This window comes from Crinia signifera, chromosome 8, assembly GCF_055691185.1.
Source record: "Crinia signifera chromosome 8, ASM5569118v1, whole genome shotgun sequence".
In the NCBI taxonomy this organism is placed as follows: Eukaryota; Metazoa; Chordata; class Amphibia; order Anura; family Myobatrachidae; genus Crinia; species Crinia signifera.
The window spans coordinates 45,377,831-45,393,284 of record NC_139224.1 but is presented as its reverse complement, the minus strand read 5'-3'; the positions used below and the strand labels follow the sequence as shown (position 1 = coordinate 45,393,284).

At 46.0% G+C, this 15,454-nt stretch overlaps 1 protein-coding gene across 2 annotated transcripts in view; it reads left to right on the top strand.

Annotated features, from left to right (window-relative positions):
* FAM107A (family with sequence similarity 107 member A) overlaps positions 1-15,454 on the top strand; it is a 169,575-nt gene that overhangs the window by 8,183 nt on the left and 145,938 nt on the right. The window contains exon 1 of one of the 2 annotated variants that reach the window (XM_083156274.1): positions 4,447-4,569. The exons of the other annotated variant lie outside the window; for it this stretch is intronic. The gene's annotated coding sequence lies outside the window, so the exon portion shown is untranslated. Of the gene's footprint in view, positions 1-4,446; positions 4,570-15,454 lie in introns of those variants that run through there. 2 annotated transcript variants of the gene reach the window in all.

Sequence of the window (15,454 nt, the reverse complement as noted above, 5' to 3'; positions counted from 1 at the left end):
GTCCTGGGCTCAGTCGTACCCCGAAGATATTAGGTTTGGAACACCTTGTGTGCTACAATTCCTCTATGAGGGCTTTGTGCTAGGTCTAGCAGCCTCTACTCTAAGAGTTCAGATTTCCGCTCTGTCTGTCCTCCTAGATAGGAGACTATCAGATGATCCTCTCATCAAACAATTCGTACAAGCATTGAAGAGAGAACGTCCAAGACTTAAGGAACCCTTGGCTCCATGGGACCTGAATCTGGTTCTGAATGTTCTTATGTCTGCTCCCTTCGAACCATTGGACCAAGTACCTTTAAAGTATGTTACCTGGAAGGTCATCTTCCTAACAGCCATCACCTCTGCCAGGAGAGTGAGCGAACTTCAGGCACTGTGGTCAGAACAACCGTACCTAAATATCTTTCCTGATAAGATAGTGTTAAGAACAAATCCTGGTTTCTTACCAAAAGTAGTCTCAGGGTTTCACTTGAATCAGGAGGTGATTTTGCCAACTTTCTTTCCAAATCCAAAGGATGCTGAAGAAGAAAGATTGCATAAATTAGATGTTCACAGAGCAATCTCAGTCTATCTCCTGAGAGTAAGTGAATTTCGGAAGGTGAAACAACTCTTCATTCTCCACTCGGGACCGAGGAAAGGAGAAGCAGCCTCTAAAGGAACGATAGCCCGATGGATCAAGGAAGCTATCTCGTTTGCTTATAGAGAAAACAACATGGAAGCTCCTGAGAAGCTAAAGGCACACTCAACTAGGGCAGTCTCGACGTCGTGGGCCAACAGAGCGCTGCTCTCAGTGAAAGAAATATGTGCCGCAGCTACATGGTCTTCCATTCATACTTTTTCAAATTATTATAATTTGGATGTATCTCCCGCCCCCTTTGGGAAGGTGGTGCTCCAACAAGCTGTACTGTGATATGTTTAATATATCCTTCTTGAGCATCATCTAGTTGTGTGGTTTTATTCATTGACCCTCCCTTATTATAGTTTTGCTTTGGTACATCCCAGAGTAATGGCTGCCATGGAGGGTGAGGAAGAAAGGATCTAATTATACTTACGATAATTCCGTTTCTTCCGATCCACTCCATGGCAGCCTAGAATTCCCCCCCTGTAATTATCCTTTATATAGGAGACACTCAAAAGACTGCAGGGTATGGAGGAAGGGGAGGATATATACCCAAGGTGGGCGGAGTCAAATCTACCTGTCTAAACATAGGAGCAAGAGGAAATAACCCAGAGTAATGGCTGCCATGGAGTGGATCGGAAGAAACGGAATTATCGTAAGTATAATTAGATCCTTTATGGTCACCTCCTATCTCCCCCACTCCACTTTACACTGAAAGCTAAACACCAGCACACAAAAGCACCAGCACTGAAAGCTAAACACACAACATGCGCTGGCTCCCCCACTGTCATACTATTAAGTGCAGTGAGAGTTGGTGACCTGTGCCCAGTGCCCTGTCCCCGCTGTTTGCCTATCAGCCTCTACCTGTTCTGCGGCCGTGGATTCCAGGAGCAAGAGTGCGTTTCCTGCTGCAGGGGTTCTCCATTATCCGCCGGGTCCTCACCTCAGCGCTAGGCAGTCGGCACGGAGGAGGAGACTGCACGCTGCCGGACATCTGAGTGGTGGGGGTAAATCTGGCACCCGGCGGCAGCAAGGCTGAGCAGCATCTGAGCGACAGGAGGGAGGCAGGTCAGAGGGCTCGGCTGCGTGGCGGCAGAGCCGGTGTCTGAGTGATGGGGGGACCAGGCGGAGGGGAGGATGGTGGCTGACCTTGGGGCCCCTCAGATCATTGGGGCCCGGGTCAGCTGTCCCCTTTGACCCCCCCTGTCGCCGGGCCTGTCGGTGGCCACCACCGCCGCATCACCCCCGTGGAGTTACTCCGCGGCCCTAGCCACATCACACCCGCCCCCTCCCGTTGAACGTTGCGGCGACCCGCGCCGCATTGCTGGGCACCCCCTCGTGGAGTGACCACCCTCGTGGAGAAACCACCCTCCCCCCCCCCCCCCCCCCTGCGCCTGGGGCGCTCCGGTGCTTTCCACTGGCCCTGTTGAGGGGGTGTACAAGCAGTGATGTCGCACAAGACTTAAAGGCGTACTTGCTTGCATGTAAAATCTCCCCTTTGGGAGAAGCCACTCTTCTCTGAGTGCAGGGCACTGTCCAGTACATTAGCAGAGTAGGCAAATATATTGTGGGGGCAACACAATAGCTGCCAATCGGCCCCTACATCTGGCTAGCAGGGAGTCTGGAAAAGCAATCTACAGCCAGTATCGTATTGCAGCAGTGCTATCCAGAATGCCCTTTGGATGCTCCAGACATGCACCCTGCAGTGTGTACAGCCACCCAGAGAGAGTGCTGAGGTCACTCGGGGCAGTGCAATATTTTCCATTGCTGGCAACCTTGCCCCTTTGGTGCAAAGTAATTAAGACATGAGTTTGGAGGGAGGGTAAGGTCACTGGTCCTCATTCTCATGATTAATTCCAGACCAAATTACTCCTTTGTGTGCTAAAAGATGTCATAGCAGAAAATGAAAGCAATTTTTGCAGGGACACTGATCTGTTTTAAACTTGCTGAATATACAGAGAGGGAGCTGTGAAGACAGAGCTTGGTGGTAGGAGCAGATAGGGACTGGGGGTGGAATGGAGAGTTTGTGGGGTAAAACTGTCACAGTTAAAAGTGAATTAACATTGCAGAAGCCGTCATTTTGATGGGCTTTGAACTGGTAAAATAATAAAGCACAGGGTACAGTACATTGCCTTGTCCAGTGTATGCCCAGTATGCAATCATTATCTGTACACCACACTCCCCTCTGCCAGGTACCTAAAAAATGCCAATTTCTGCAACAAAAGCCGGACAATATCATATCACAAAGAACAACTTGTACATTTGTTTCCATGGAATACAATACAGGACCAATAACAGAACTTCGCTGAGTTGCGTTGCTGAAAAAATGTATCACAATCTCTGGGCCTGAGAAAGCCAAGGCTACCAACAAGTAATTCTTCACATTACAGTGTATCTAATATTATCTGAAGGTGGAAAGCATTCTTACATGAAAGTGACATTGTTTGCGAAACCCTGTGGGGGTAATTTAGTAGATATTTGGGTGCCTGTCGGCTGCAATTCACCTGTTGCTGCGAGAGCAACAAGTAACATTTGTGCATGTGGGTAAAGAGTTCGGTCTGGATGCGCAAACATCCCATATAGGACCTTAGTCTGTTTTAGCCATTTTGTGTGGCTTTAATCGGTGCTTTAGGGCATAGCAGAAGTAAGGGGCAATTACCATAGGCGAATCTAGGGGGTGGTCCGGGGGTGCACAGGACCACCCATTAGCCCATTTTGTAGCTGAGGGATGGGGATTTCCAACGAGCCCAGCCTTGTGTCTCTAGCCCCCTGGGAACCAGAGATACTGCCAGGCAAAGCTGGAATGTTTTCCCTATAGGATAACATGGGACCCGCTAATTCCGACCCCAACCCAGTTCAACGGCTGCCAGTTCCCCCTTCTGCATCACTGAAGCTTGAGGTTGATCTCAATCGAACCCAAATCGCTGGGCCTTCAATCTGATACCAGGCTGGATCCATATGGGTTAATTGGTTCCAGGGATATTGAGGTTAAACCATTTTTTTTTTTTCATTTCTTAAATGTAATTTCATGACTGTTTATGTTCTTTGAGGGCAGATTTCTCTGGAACCAAACAGCCCAGTTTCACGGGACCAAAATCATTTGAAGCCAACTGAAAAGTTCTTCAATATGATACTGGTCTCATGTAAATGGGTCAGTTGGTTCCGAAGATATAGCTGGTTGGTTAAAGGGGGGTAGGGAGAGGGGAGTGGTTGTCTCTCCCCCTCACACCAGAAAATGCAGGGACTAGGCTGGTATATAAGGGGTCAGTCTGGGAATGTCCTTGCATGATCCTGGGACCATATTCCCGGGTAAATCCCTGCATTTTCTGTAGTGAAAGGGGTATTATTTAAAACAGCCGTGACCTGCAGTGCTCTGAATACAACCGGGCAGCCCCCTGCTCAGTGGCGTAGCTAGTGTAAGGCAGCCCCCGCTGCCGCTTGGGGGAACAGGCAGCAGCAGGGGGCGCCCGGCGCACTGTCCGACAATCATAACCTATAATGATTTACGCATGTTGCTGCTGCCGCAGTGTGGGTGCCGCGCGGACGCGGACCCCCGCCCCCATCGCAGCCTGTACCCATTCACCAGCCCCTGTCATTAAGCGCCCAAGCGCAGCCACCTACACTGTGGGGCTGCTGCCGACGTCCGCCCAGCAGAGCGCAGAGCATTAGTGGGAGGGGAGGGGATGAGGTCATGCGGCCGCCGCACCAGAGGCGGAACTACTGGATCTTTTCATGCTTCTGCCGGGTGTTGCACCTGCCAAGGCCAAGATCCTGCTCCTGACGGCGCCTACAGCGAGACCATGCTGACTCCAAGACCCTTCTCTGGCCGGAGCCGTGGATGGGACCATGCTTTACGCTCCCAGCCGCAGGGGAGCTCCAGGGCTAGGCAGCAGCAGACATAGGAGAAGGCAAAGACAGAGCAGCGCTGCGGTGGGGAGCAGCGTTTACTGACATGGGTGAGTGCCTGGTGACTCCAGCTATGTACACAATGTGTGTGTGTGTGTACAGTAAATGTATGTATTGGGGGCACAGTTCATGTGTTTGGGGGACAGTGTGTGTGGGAGCAAAATGTGTTTAAAGTATGAATGAGGGCACAGTGTATGTGTATTGGGGCACAGTGCATATGTATGTGGTCATGGTGTGTGTATTGGGGCACAGGGCATGTGAATGGGGTAACAGTGTGTGTTAATTGGGGCACAGTTCAAGTGTATGGGGTCACTATGTGTATTGGGGCACTGTGCATATATATGGGTCACAGTGTGTTTATGGGGTTCAGAGGGATGTAGTGTAGTGATGTAGTGTGGGGGATGTAGGGTATAGGGGGATGTAGTGTGGGGTATAGGGGGATGTAGTGTGGGGTATAGGGGGATGTAGTTTGCAGGTATAGGGGGATGTAGTGTAGTGTGGGGTATATGTTGATGTAGTGTAGTGTGGGGTATATGGGGATGTAGTGTAGTGTGGGGTATAGGGCATACTTGCCTACCTGACCCTCTCCATGAGGGAGACAATGCTCTGTTCCTGGACTTCCCTGTTGATGTATGATTGTCAGCACCTGTGGTGAGCTATTTAATTGATAAGAAAGGTGTTTCACCACAGGTGCTGGCAATCCTACATTACCAGGGAAGCCCAGGAACAGAGCATTTTCTCCCGCATGGAGAGGGTCAGGTAGGCAAGTATGGTATAGGGGGATTTAGTGTAGCGATGTAGTGTGGGGTATAGGGGGATGTAGTGTAGTGATGTAGTTTGCAGGTATAGGGGGGTGTAGTGCGGGGTATAGTGGGATGTAGTGCAGCATATGGTAATACATATATCTATAGCAACTTGGAGAAGTGCAGCAGTCCAGCAAATACTTCATATAAAATTTAATAAAGTACAACTTTTTTTTCAATACACTTATACGTATCATCATACGGTTCTATTGAGGTTGCACGTTGCCATTAAAATTTATATGAAGTATTTCATGGCTGCAGTTCTGCACATCTCCAAATTTTTGTTACTGTGGCTGCGTGCGGGCGCAAATTGGCATTATTGTGGTCATGTAGGTAGGGGCCCCACTGCACCTCTTTGCCCAGGGGCTCATAATGCTGTTAAGGTGGCCCTGGGAGGACTGTCACCTAGTTCCGTGCGGTGAGGTTAGTGGTTTGTGAGGCACTGGCTTGGTGGAGCCAGCCAGCACCAACATGCCACCTGCATGGCATGCAGTCTACTGTTTCTATTTGGCTCATATTGTACTCTTCTCTGTTTTATATATATATATATATATATATATATATATATATATTTATATTTGTTTGACCAAAAATGGGAGGGGGGGGGGGCGCCGGAATTTTTTTGGCAGGGGGGAGCAACATTTCTAGTTACGCCACTGCCCCTGCTCTCTGCCCAGCTGTCAATGACTGTCACCCCTGCAGCACCCTGCGTGCTCCCTCGACGTCACGCACAACAACAGCGTGCACAATATTTCAAATGTCCACTTGGCTAGAGGGGACACCAGGAGGAGAGTGGGAGCGTGCTCTGCGCTGCGCTCTGCTCCTCTCCCCATAGAAGCAGCTGCACCGCTCTCCATCTCTCCCTGCAGCAGCAGCGAAGGCTCATATAAAAATTTTACAGTAAGTGGCACTTTTGGGGGCATTGCTTAAGGGACGCTACAAGTGGCGGTATGTGGGGGCATTACACATAATGTGTGGCTTAATGTGTAAGGGGCATTACGGTGTGCAGCATCATGTGTAAGGGGCATTATGTGTGCAGAATCATGTGTAAGGGACATTATGTGTGCAGCATCATGTGTAATGGGTACTATGGTGAGCGGCATCATGTGTAATCGGTACTATGGTGTGTGGCATCATGTGTAATGGGTACTATGGTGTGCGGCATCATGTGTAATGGGTACTATGGTGTGCGGCATCATGTGTAATGGGTACTATGGTGTGCGGCATCATGTGTAATGGGTACTATGGTGTGCGGCATCATGTGTAATGGGTACTATGGTGCCATCAAGCAAGAACCCCCTAGCAATGAGCACGTAGGTAAGCAGCACTTATGTGGCAAATATGTAATGGGCATTACGGTTTGTTATATAGTATGTAATGGGCATCATGATGTGTGGCACAATGTGTAATGGGCATTATGGTGTGTGGCCTTATGTGTAATTGGCATTACGGCGTGTGGCTTTATGTGTAATGGGTATTACGAAGTTTGCTAAAATGTGTAATGGGCATTACTGTGTATGGTCTAAAGTGTAATACCACACCCCTTTTTTGTGATACCACGCCTCCTTCCCATGAGACCACGCCCCCTTTTTGCAGCGCGGCTACGCCACGCAAAGGTCCCCCTTCTGTTGTGTCTAGATCTGGGACCACTCATTACCATAATTCTAGATTCACCTATGGCAATTACTGTATTACATCACCGAGCACCCAAAAAGCAATTGAATCACCCCTGTTGAAGCAATTCAATTGTTTCCACCCCTGAGGGGAGGCACCAGTGGCACAAGTGCCAGGTGTGCACATTCCCAAGTATGGCTACAAAGTACTGTTTGGGCACCAAGGGGGTTATTCTAATTTACTCCTTCTGACAAATTCCTTCTTAGATAGACAAAACCATGTGCACTGCGGGTGGGGCAGATCAGATGTTACTTGTGCATTAGATTTGGGTGGGGTTTTACTGCAAAGTGAGATCTATATTGCAGTGTAAAAATAAACCAGTCCGTATTTTCCCCTGCACAGAAACAAAGTAACTCAACCAAATCTAATTCTCTCTAAACATGCAGTGCACATGTTTTTTTCCATCTAATGTGGGGTACACACTAGGACGATGTGGCCCAAAACGGGTCAATTTAGATACAATCTCGACTGATTGTATGTAAATTGGCCATGTTTTGGGCCATTTCGCTGTCCTTTTGATGCGATCCCGATCCGCGGCCTCACCGGTCGTCTGTCTTTTATGAGATCCTACCTGCTGCAGGTAGGATCTCAGAACTGACCATCAGCTGCATTTTCACAGCGTGTCGGCGGCGCTGTCAGCTCGTGAGCGGGTCGTATGCTCCTGTGATGACCCGCTCACGAGCACCATTGTCCTGGCATAAGAAGGAATTTGTCAGAAGGAGTGAACCAAAATAACCTCCCAAGTGCTGAGTAATCTCATATTTCAGCTCTTGAGGGGGGAGAATAATTGAACCACTCGCCTAGTGACTATGGCAGGCCTGGCCAACCTGTGGCTCTCCAGATGTTGTGAAACTACAAATCCCATCATGCCTTTCCATAGTTTTGCTTGCAGCATAGCAATGGGATTCAGATGGCGGGATGGTTTGCGTTCACCGGGGCGGCATTAACCTGCTTGCTAGGCTCTGAAAATGCGCAGCCTAGCGAGCAGCTCTGAATCAGGCCCCTAGTCCTGGAATACTTGCCCTCATTCTGGTTCACTAGCAAAGGCAAATTCCTTCTCAAATGGACAAAACCATGTGCACTGCAGGGGGGCAGATGTAACATGTGCAGATAGAGTTAGATTTGTGTGAGTTATTTTGTTTCTGTGCAGGGTAAATACTGACTGCTTTATTTTTACACTGCAACATAGATCTCACGTTGAAGTAAAACACCACCCAAATCTAATACCCATTTTAAACCGCCTCAAAAACCCGGGTCTTCGGCGCGTCAGACCTGGGTCAGAGGCGGTGTAAATGTGACACGCCGTGTCCCTTTACACAGGACTTCTACCCAGGTCCTGACCTGGGTAGAACACGGCCAGGACCTGGGTAGAGGACGGTGTAAATTGGTACACCGGGTCATCAGACCCGGCTCCCATTTACATCAATACAGGAGGTGCAACCTGCGAACCGCAGCGTCCTCAGGTTGGACGGGGAGCACAGACAGCCTGCGCTGCTGTCTGCTATACTCTGCAGACAGCAGCGGCGGCAGCATAGGAGGTGAATGGATGCTTTTGTGCGGCATCCATTCACCTCCCAGACATAGAATTTGAATTTGACGGCAGATAAGAACCATTTGGCCCATCTAGTCTGCCCCTAGACGGTGGCTGGGGGGGGGGGTGTACGGGGGCTGCGGGCAGCCCAGCAGCTTACCTTGATGCTGGGCTGCCCCCAGCATGGCGATCAGCGGTCCCGGCATGGATGACCGCGGTCCCGGTGCTTGGAGATGATCTCATCTCCAAGCGCCGCCTCCGTCTACACAGCGGGTGGGCACCGCAGTGTAAATGGAGTAAATCCCGGATCCGACCCGGCTTGGATCCTTCTTCCGGGATTTTTGGTGTAAAAGGGGTATAATTCTCTCTGCACAAGTTACATCTGCCCCACATGCAGTGCACATGGTTTTGTCCATTTGAGAAGGAATTTGAATTTGTGAGTGAACCAGAATAAGGGCCTCAGCGAGATGCATTCTCCTAGAACTACATAGTGAAATCCAATGGCCTCCTGCTGTAATGCCATTTTATGCTTGCAGACTAGTAATCGTGTGCCAGGGAATGTCATATTAGATTTTTATTAAAAGATGCGTGTCTTGTCCTTTGTAAAACAAATCAATTGAAAGATCAGCAATGCAGATACTGTACAATTTCCTCTCTTGCCCGTAGTGATCTCTCCGGCTCATAGAACTTGGCTGCCTTTTAAATAAATCCGTGCTGAATCCCAATGCTGAATACCTTGCTTGCGTTAATAACCAGCCTATTGATTTACTGATGCAGCCACCCTACTAAAGGTTCTCAGTAAATTATCTGTCACGTACACTTTCTAAAACACTTTACTGTCCCACCGTCCCCTCTCTACAAATTTATCCAGCGTTTTATCAACTTGATTAATGGCCCGGGCATGGCGGAGGTGTTTTCCAGGTTCCCACTTACTGTGCACATTCCGGATTCTCAGACAATACAGCATCAGCCCTATTAAATTGTAATTCAATCCCGACTTAAATGGGTAAAATGGTTCAGTGATTGTGTGGAAGTTATGAAAAGGTGATTAATAGTATAAGAAAAGCTAGATTGCTTAATTTACCAAAACCGGTTTAGAACAACATCTTCTTTCTTCTTCTCTCATAGTTCTCTCAACGATTTCCAGTAAAGTATTCAACACAACAATATATTAGGTGTAATGTGATTGCCCAGAAACAAAGCTAATGCTGGCCACACATCAGACCAACTTTCCTCCAACCATCCAACTAGTTAGTTGGTTGGACTGAAAATCTGGTACAGTATGGGGGCAAATGCCAATAAGCAATTATCTTAAAAACTCAGGAGAATGGACAAAAACATTCAGTGAAATTGTTTAAATCAAATAGGTCCAACTACCGTACATTGTCTGAGTGACAGTTGGGAAACAAATTACTTAATTACAAATTACATTTGCTCCTATCCAGTACCAGATTTTTATTCAATCCAACCAACTAGTTGGATGGTTGGAGGAAAGTTGTCTGATGTGTGGCAAGCATTACTCTCCAGTAGAAAGTACTCTAGTATTTATAAAGAACACCACTGCAAAAGAACGGTCTGGTTCCAAAATTATGGGTGAAAAAAGATGTCATGGTCCCTCATATTTTTGAAACCAGTACCGGGCTCCGCTAGTCAGTAAGGAAGTGTCTTTGGGCCAGATGCAATAAGCTTCAAAAATGATAAAATGGAGAGTGATAAACAACCAACCAACCAATCAGCTCCTGCCTGACATTTTTCAAACACAGTCTGTGACATGGCAGGTAGGACCTGATTGGCTAGCTGTTTATCACTCTCCATTGTATCACTTTTGAAGTGCATCTGGCCCAAAGTCTGGGGATAGGTTCATAGTTGTCCCTATGGCCATAGCATTACCCCCTAACTGGTCAGCCCTATCTGGTGTCAAACTACAAGCTTGACGTAAATTGACCTTGTGGTTCACCACAAACCCTAGGGTTGCCACAGATACTCTTTTATGAGGATACAATTGGTCTGTGGAGTTTAGTAACAAGAAAGGGTGGTAAACCAAACTTAGCGCTTCCCTTGTGCCAACACCAGGAAAGTATAGATAAAGATGTGATATAATACTTCCTTTTATGTGTGTATAGTCTGCGTTGTTTTTAATCCCTCCAACATTGAATAGATAATTCTCGCGTAGTCAATATTCCAATATACGAATATGAAAGATAAAAAACAGCAATGTGTATATCTGTGGAGATATCCCTTTTCTCCTTTTAAAACAATAGTGCGTGAACAATGATTGCGCACCTCACTTACACATGTGAGATGCGTTCATACATGTAACGGTTTCTTTACTTGAAAAATGGGTGGCGTACCCGTACTCACGATCTGCTGTAGTTTTCTGCTCTCATAAAGGTATCTTTGTGACTTCTCTTTGTAATGACATCATGTTTATTTGCTTGTTACAAATATTTAAAAGGACACAAATATAAAAAGGAGGATAAGGTGGGGTTCTGAGGTGACTATTGGTCCGCACACTTGGGTTTGATCCGGACAAACTTCAAGGTTTGAACCTATTAGGCACTTTTCAGCTCTTACCTTAAAACCTTCCTTGGAAATAGTAAAAAAAGATAGTGACAGGCTTCTCAGATCAACATGTTTCGGGACATCAAGTCCCTTTTTTAAGATGGGCTCTGTCACTAATGTAAAACTGCTTAAATACCCTGTCTTTACCTGACTTCCGGTTCCGGAACTGGTACTTCCGGTGAGCGGCTGTATATAAAACAATAGTACTTATAATGCTAAAAACGACTTAATCTAGCGTTAATAAAATATAGGATAACAATCATCTCATCTGTCTATCTCTCATACATTAACAGGAGTTGTGTGTCTACTTTCTATGCTTGTACGCTGTATCTTCATTAAATATCAGTCCCGGTCACATGACCGGAAGTTCGGCTTTGGTGCGTTGCGGAAGTGAGTGTCTTCCGTATCTATGCGTTCCATTTGCCGGATATGAGGTAGCGCAACTCCAGATCATTACTGATTCTCTCCAGAGGGAATTCTGTCACATATAGCTTGTTCTCCATTCGTTGGGCTGTGTATATTTATCGCTCCTGACTTGAATGTGTTCTTTAATAAAGCAGAAATTTGGACATTATATATTTAAACTGTTTGTGATAAGTATATTATTTTTATAGTAGTAGTATGTTTAATAACATTACAGGAAGAGGATGTTTTTGATGCAATACTGATTCCATCTTTGTGAACTTTTTACTGTTTTTTTTTTTTTTTCATGATATCTTAGAGCAGGGCTGAAGAGATCCTCACGATCTACCAGTTTTGCAAATCACCCAGCTGTGGTTCAGGTGTAGTCATTACAGGTTGAGTATCCCGTATCCAAAATGCTCGGGACCAGGAGAATTTTGGATAACGGATTATTCCGTATTTTGGAATATTTTAATATTTCAATGATGTATTTTGAAGTATCTTGCATTTATGCTGTATAAACACATAAAATAAACACAAATATATTTTATTACCACATAAAATACACACAAATATATTTTATTTGTTCCAAAAACATGGTTTCAAAACATGAAACAAAATTTGTGTACTATCTCAGATATTGAATTTGAATGCCAAGCAATCATTTTCTTGTACATATATAGTGCCAGTTACATATCATGTCCTCAGTAGTGCTGTTACATATGTCCCCAGTGAGTTTTTAGCTAAACAATTTTTTTTTTCCACTTTCTGGAAAGTATGGTTTTCGGAATAATTCGGATAACGGATATTCGGATACGGGATACTCAACCTGTACTAACTGTCACATTTTTAAACATGCTGAATTCATTCTTAACTGACTTAATCATAAAGATCCACAGGTTGCCTGAAAAATATGAACTGTTGGTAGATCTTGGGGATGGGTTTGGCCACCCCTGCCTTAAATAACGTGCATATAATATATGTTTTTGTTAGACTTTGTGGGGGGGGGCAACCTTAATGGGCGTCAAATGCGTGATAAAATTCACCATTTGAATATCGCCCCGTGTTCTCCCATCATTTAGACAGGAAATCAAGCAAGATAAAACATTTGAATTACTCCTTGAATGTTTTATTATGATTGTGATCATCACACCTTATTGAGTTGCACTTCTCTGTATTGATCACAGGATAAATACTATGGGCGGTATTCAATGAGGCTGATTCGCCAGGTTTTTATGGCGATTTTGTGCTGTAAGGCGAATTTTTGACTAAAACGGTGAATCACCCTATTCAATGACCAGATGGCGAATACATTTCAAGGTTTTTTTCGCCATGATTCACCGAGTAGCAATCGCTATCTTTTTATGGAGAAGTGGAATGTGAACTTTTAAAATAAAGTGTTTTGTTTTTTACATTTGGTGTCAAAAAATCAGGAATTTTATTCTGAGGAGGGGCATGCTAATTTTACAGCACATGAATATATATTTAATTAAAAAAAAATGGTACTTCTGTACTTTCACGGCGCCAGCATGGCGCCGCGCGTCAGAGTCCCCTTGCGGGGCTCGCTTCGCTCGCCCACGCTGCGGGCTCGGTGGCTCGCTACGCTCGCCACGCTAATTAAAATCAACTCCATGCCAACTCCATGCCAACATGGATAGTGGCATGTTGGCATGGCGTTAACTTAGTTTATTTTACTTAGTTAGTGGCGAGCGTAACCCGGAAGTAAAAGCGGCGCCATGCTGGCGCCGTGAAAGTAAAGAAGTACCAAAAAAACATATATATATATATATATTTTTTTTTTTACACAGACCAGCCAGCAGGGGGCCGGAGCCGAGCCGCTCATTAGATATTCATATATTCACTTCACCCGATCATTACATATCCATGATCGGGTGTAGTGAATATACCCGGTCCCCTGCTGGCACCCCCGGGGGGCAGCCTGTGCTGCCTGGCTCCCGGGGAGCCCACCCCCCCCCCCACAAACGTTCTGGGGCAGGCAGGGAGACTTCCATCTCCCTGCCTGCCTCCATCCTCAGGCTCAATGCAGCATCGCCGCAGGATTTAAAATTCGCCGGTCAGGGGCAGCGAGCCCCTGACTCGTTGAATACTGGAGCCGGCGAGGCTCCGGAACGTGGCGAGCAGTGGCGAATGTGCAGCGAATCCTAAACAGGATTCGCTGCACATCGCCAAAATGCTCATTGAATACTGCCCTATGTATTTACATGAAGTGGAGAAGTTGCCCAAACCAACCAATCTACTTCCAGCCATCCTTTATTCATTAATTTATTATAAATCAGTTGCATATGCCATTAGTGTGGAACTGTGGCCTATATGTCAGCATATTGTATGGGCATAAATAGAACTCAGATATCTTCATTAAGGGCCGGTGCTACAGTTTCCACAAATTACTTATATAATATTCCACAAATATTATCCTGCCGCCTGCACTGGATGTCGGATGCACTTATAGATCGTTATGAAAACGTCAATCAATGATAATCAGAAAAGTCAATCGAACCTGGGAGCCAATCCAGCCCTGATCGTACAGCCACGAATTGGCACAGGAGATGTTTATCAATACATAGTAACATAGTAATTATGGTTGAAAAAAGACGTTAGTCCATTGACGTTAGTCCATAGTTCAACCTATTTGACTTGTAACTACTGACTTGAGTAGAATCTATAGGATTCCCTTAGTGGCCAAAAATATATCCAGTTTTGTTTTAATTCATTACAGTAGTTGCTGTAACCACCCCTCCGGCAATGAGTTCCAGAATGTTACTGCTCTAATGGTGAAGAATCCTCTTCTTCATTCAGTACGGAATTTATTTTCCTCGAGCCTCAGTACATGCCCGCGTGTCCTAAGTATAGGCCTGTTAGTGACCAATCATCTCCCAGCTCCATATGATTCCCAATCCTGTATTTGAACATACTAATCATATCACCTCTCAACCTCCATTTCTCCAGTGAAAACATATTCAGCCTGGTTAACCTATCTTTGTATTCTAGTGATTCGAGACCTTTTACTAGCTTAGTCGTCCTTCTCTGTACCTGTTCCAATTCATGTATGTCCTATTTAAGGTACAGTGCCCAGAACTGAACAGAGTATTCCAAGTGTGGTCTCACCAATGCCTTGTAGAGAGGCCCTATCACATTGGCTATGGACAGCAATGTGCTGGTGGTTTGCAAGGTGACTCACAGCAAGTGGGCGTTGCGGGTGGTAATCGGCCGTTTCATGGAAGTGCCAAGAAAAATGCTGGGAGTGCCCCAAAAATTGCTGGGAGTTACAGGGAAAAACGTAGGCATGCCTAGGTGATTAAGGGGAGGGTGTGTGACATCAGCAACAGGTCAGATAGGCCACAGCTGCCAAGTAAATCCCTGGCTACTACGAGCTCGTGATGACTGGTGCCTAGTTTTAAAAAATCATTCAATGGGGAGCGGCTTACAAAGGGTTTTGGACATATTCACAGTACTGCGAATAGATTCGTCACTGTACACATCCATTCGTACAGCGATGACATTCATTCACAAGGCGGGACTTCGCTCTACCTGGACGATGGCCGCTGCAAATTCTTGGCAGTGCTATCAGGTCGGAATTACCCCCCTGGTGTTCGGAAAAATTCCAAAAACTATGGACAAAACTACTATTCCTCAAGGGGATATTTTCATTTCCTACGTAGATTTTTGCATGATCGATTATTAGTCTCTTGTCCTCTGCCAGCCCTCCGACCCGTAAAAATAAACGTATCCAAGCGTTTCAGATTAAAATGTTTTCCAATGTAAAAAAATGAAATGGAAAGCGAAGGCCTTGATCTACCGGCGTTTAAAATTGATTGGAACCCTGGAAATGCTTTGCTGTTCATTTTGTAATTAAACAGACCAGGAACAAGAGCGCAGTGTTGTGCGGGAACAGAGAGCTATTATTCCATGTGAATGAGTAGGGTTATCTTATCGGCTGCTTAG